Below are 5,000 nucleotides of genomic sequence, written 5' to 3'. Positions count from 1 at the left end.
GAAAGAAAGAAAGAGAGGGGGGGGGGATAGAGAGAAATATATATAGAGAGAGAGATTGGGGGGGAGAAAGAGAGAGAGAGAGAGAGAGAGAGAGAGAGAGAGAGAGAGAGAGAGAGAGGCAGAGAGAAATGAAGAGAGAGAAAGAGGCAGAAAGAGAGAGAGAGAGAGAGAGAAAGAGAGACAGAGAGACAGACAGACAGATACAGAGAGAGAGGCAGAAAGAAAGAAAAAGAGAGACAGAAAGAAAGAAAGGAAGAGAGAACGAGAGAAAGAAAGAAAAAAAACAACTTTAAACGGAAAATACCCGCTGTTATGATACCGCAGAATTCCGCACCTTTTCGCGCCCTACTCTCTGTTATCAACTTAATTAAGAGGAATTTACTCGGAATTCCCTAATTACTCCGGGAGAAATCGCGTCTCTTAATTGACTCAGCCACAGAGTTTATTCAAGCCGGAATCTAATCACAGGAGAAAAGCGAAGTTACCGCTAGCGAGCGAAGAGAGCGCTTCGTTCAACCCGCTAGATAGAGCAAGAATCGCTAGATTTAGTTATAAATCTAGGCTCGAGCAGCGTGCAAAGCTCGGCTTCCTTGATTAAGCCTCTTCATCAAAATTATGCAGGTTAGATAATCAAGGCGCCTCTCTCTCTCTCTCTCTCTCTCTCTCCGTCCTTCTCCCTCCTCTCTCCCCTCTAAACATCTCCCTCTTCAACCTCGCCCCTCTCACTCCATCTCTCTCTCTCCACTCCTTCCAACATCTCCCCTCACCTCTCACACCCTCCGTCTTCTACCTCACCTCCCTCACGCTCCTCTTCTCACTCTCCCCACCTCCCAACCCCTCACGTCCTCCTCATCCTACCTCTCTCTCTCTTCTATCTCTCAAAACACACTTCTCCTTCCTAACTCTCTCCCTCCTCTCCCACTCTCTCCTCTCCAATCTCCTCTCCCACCTCACACACACTCTCACACTGCGTCTTTCTCATCTCATCCTCTCCTCCCTCAATCACACACCTCTCCTCCTCCTTTCTCTCCACGCACTCATCACTTCACTCCCCTCTCTGTCTTCTGCTCTATTCTCTCTCTACTCTCCTCTCAAAATAACTCTCTCTCTCTCTCTCTCTCTCTCTCTCTCGTTTCCGAAAGTCTGGATGAGGTAAAGAGCCGAGTAAAGACAAATTGATATTAAATTCCTGATTAAGCCGTTATTATCTATTGGAGATCATAATGAATAGAAATTAAGTTTTTAATAGCACGCATTATATTATAAACTGCGATGATTGGTAAGAATGTGCAATAAACTTGCAACATTATGTATCGTGTAATAATGCAGAGCTCTGGCGGGAAGGGTGAGGGAGGAGGGGTAGTGGGAGGGGAGAGGGGTGGGAGGGGAGAGGGGTGGGAGGGGAGAGGGGAATGAGGGAAAGGGAAAGAGGGAGAATTGGAGGGGAGGAATGGGAGAAGGAAGGGGGGAGGGAGAGGGAGAAAGGAAAAGGGGAAAATGAGAAGGAGTGAGGATGGGGAGGCGAAAGAGAGAGAGAGAAAGAGAAAGGAAAAGAACGAAAGAGAGAAGAAGAAGAAGAAGAAAAAAAAAACGAACAGAGAACAAGTTAAAAAAAAAAAATTTGCCCAATAATACCAAGCGAAAGAAGAAGAAAAAGAAGACAAATGTTAAAAACAAAAAACTCTTCTTTTTCACTCACCGACCACATCACGTCACGTCAAACCGTCTGAAACCGCATTATGTGTCCAGGGGTTGAAATGTTAATCTCAGCAAAATCATTAATAATGTTTTTTAAGATGGATAAAAGAGAAAGAGAGGAAGATAGGGAGACGGAGAGAGAGAGAAAGAGAGAGAGAAGGGAAGAGAGAGAGAGAGAGAGAGAGAGAGAGAGAGAGAGAGAGAGAGAGAGAGAGAAAGAAAGAGAGAGAGAGAAATAGTGAAAGAGAAAGAGAAATAGTGAAAGAGAGAGAGAAAGAAAGAGAGAGAGTAAAAGAGAGAGAGAGAGAGAGAGAGAACAGGGAAAAAAAAAATCATAAAACACGACAACAATTATCCATTCTCCCCTAGCATAAATTTCAGCTTCTACGTTAATTTCTTGCAATCACTTTTTTCTCCCTCTTGCAACACATTTTCACCCAGTGATTGCAATAGTGATGATAGTATATATAGCCATAGCCTCTGATCTTGTTCTTTGCTTGAAACCAATAAAAAGTAATGGATATCTTTATGCTTAAAAGATTAATATTATGCCAGTATTGTTATTAATATCATGCATAATATCATTTTTAATTTGATATCATATCGTTATGAATATCGAATCCATATCAATATTATAGATTAAAATTATTGATATTATCATTAGTATGAATATAGGTATGGTCTAGATTTCTATTTATTATTATTATTTTTTTTTTTTTTGTTTGTTATATCATCATTATTGTTTTTCTTTGTTATTTCTCTTTGTTCTTTTATGCATGTTATCATTACCATCATTACGTCATCACTATTTTTGCTATCAATATCACTCGTTTGATTGATATCTATTGTCATCATTATGATTTGCTATTATCATGTTTGTTGCTGTCAGAATTTTCATGATTTTCATTATTATTTAGTTTGTTACTTTTTTGTGATTATCATTACCTTTGATATCATTATCATCAAGTATAATTCTTTATATTTCTATTAATGTTATAACCATTGGTGCTTTTATTATCATCATTACTTAATAATCATAATAATAATGATAACACTAATAAGGATGATAGTGATAACGATAATGAAGATAATAATAATAATGATAATAATATTGTTAATGATTATTATTATGATAATTATGATAATGATAATAGTGATAAGGATGATAATGTTAATAGTGATAATAATAATAATGATAATAATAATCATAACAATAATGATAATGAAAACAGTAAGGATTTTAGTGATAATGATAATGATAAGGATAATATTTATGATAATAAGAGTAATGATGATAATATGAATCCAGTTTCCCTCTGATTTTCCTAATCATTTTTCCCGATCTCTCTCTCTCTCTCTCTCTCTCTCTCTCTCTCTTTCTCTCTCTCTCTCTTCACCCTTTCCCTCTCTCCCTCCTCCTCTCTCCATCGCTCATCTCTCCCTCTCTCTCTCTCGTCTCCCACCTCTTTCTCCTCCTTCCACACCTTTCTCTCTCTCGTCGTCTCTCTACAAGATATATATATATATATATATATATATATGTAAAGATTTATAATATATATATATATATATATATATATATATATATATGCATATGATATATATATATATATATATATATATATATATTAGTAATATATATATATATATATATTAAATGTATATAAATTTATATATATATATATAATCTCTATATATATTATATATGATAAAAATATATATATATATATATATATATATATATATATATATATATATATAAATATCAATATATATATTTATATATATATATAAATACATATATCCCTCATCACCATCATCATCTTCTCGTCTATTCACAACTTTCCTCACCTACTCTTCCATCTCTTTTACTCCCTCTTTCTCCCTCTTCTCTCCACTCGCTCGTCTTCATCACAATCTTATTTAATAACGACTCTCGCTTACGACTTCTCAGCCAGTGGGAAAGCCTGGTCGTCGAGCCAACTCATGCATATTCAGTATAGGTTGTGCATATGAAGTAGGCCTATCACCCGTTACGTGTTCTGTAAGGGAAGGAGGGGAGGAGGAGGAGGAGGAGGAGGTGGAAGAGAGGGGAAGGAGGAGGAGGAGGAGGTGGAAGAGAGGGGAAGGGGGCGAGGTGAAGGGGGGTGGGGGTGGGGGTGGTGGTAGGGTGGGGGTTGGGTGTGGGGTAGGGAGGGGTGGGATGGGTTTGGGGTTGGGGGTGGGCTGAGGGTGGGGGTTGGAGGGATGAAGAGGGACGCAGGATAAAATGGTGAAGACTGAGAGTACGTTGGGTGATGATGAGGGAACAAGATGAAGGTATGAAGAGGGTTCTCTCTTCTCTTTTTCTCTCTCTCCCTCATTTTCTGTGTTATATATAGGTATATGTGTGTGTGTAAACACACACACACCACACACACACACACCACACACCACACACCAACACACACACACACACACACACACCATATAGTATATATAAAATTATATATTATATTATATATATATGATGATATATATATATTATGTAATGTATATGTTAAATACATACATACTTATATGCATATGTAAAAATATATATATATTATATATATATATAATAATATATATAAATATAGATATAATAATCTATATATATATTATTATATATAATATCCCTTTGCGTTATATGCGGTGTAATAATTATATAATATATGTATATATTATACATGTATTATATATACATATATATATATATATATATATATATATATATATATATATATATATATATACATATGTATGTGTGTGTGTGTGTGTGTGTGTGTTTGCGTGTATGTGTATGTATGTGTGTGTATGTATATATATATGAAATAAATTTCATTTCTCATTTGAGTGTGTAAGTGCATGAGAATAAAATCAAACTGAAAGAAAATAAATCCATTATTTCGCACGAGTATCCAGCGTCCACACAGATAATACTCGGTCTATGCATAATGCATATATCCATCCACAAATAGCTCTTCTTCCGGATATGCTTATCACAGAACGTGTTAGAAAACAAAAATGAATTTGCAGAATATGAAGGTTTGTTTGAAAATTATCAGATATGGTGATTATAGTGCTGTGTGGTGCTTGATGGGCTCTTGGTGTCTGTGGGTGTGTTTGTGCTTGTGAGTGTGTGTGTTTGTGGGTGTTTGTTTGTTTGTTTGTGTGTGTGTGTGTGTTTGTTTGTGTGTGTGTGCGTGTGTCTGTGTGTGTGTGGGTGTGTATGTGTTTGTTTGTTTGTTTGTGTGTGTGTGTGTGTGTTTGCTTGTGTGTGT

The sequence above is a fragment of the Penaeus japonicus genome, unplaced genomic scaffold (genome assembly GCF_977035675.1).
Source record: "Penaeus japonicus unplaced genomic scaffold, GWHDUDI00000001_assembly GWHDUDI00000035, whole genome shotgun sequence".
NCBI lineage: Eukaryota > Metazoa > Arthropoda > Malacostraca > Decapoda > Penaeidae > Penaeus > Penaeus japonicus.
The sequence above is the reverse complement of the archived record's forward strand: the minus strand, read 5'-3'. Positions refer to the sequence as shown.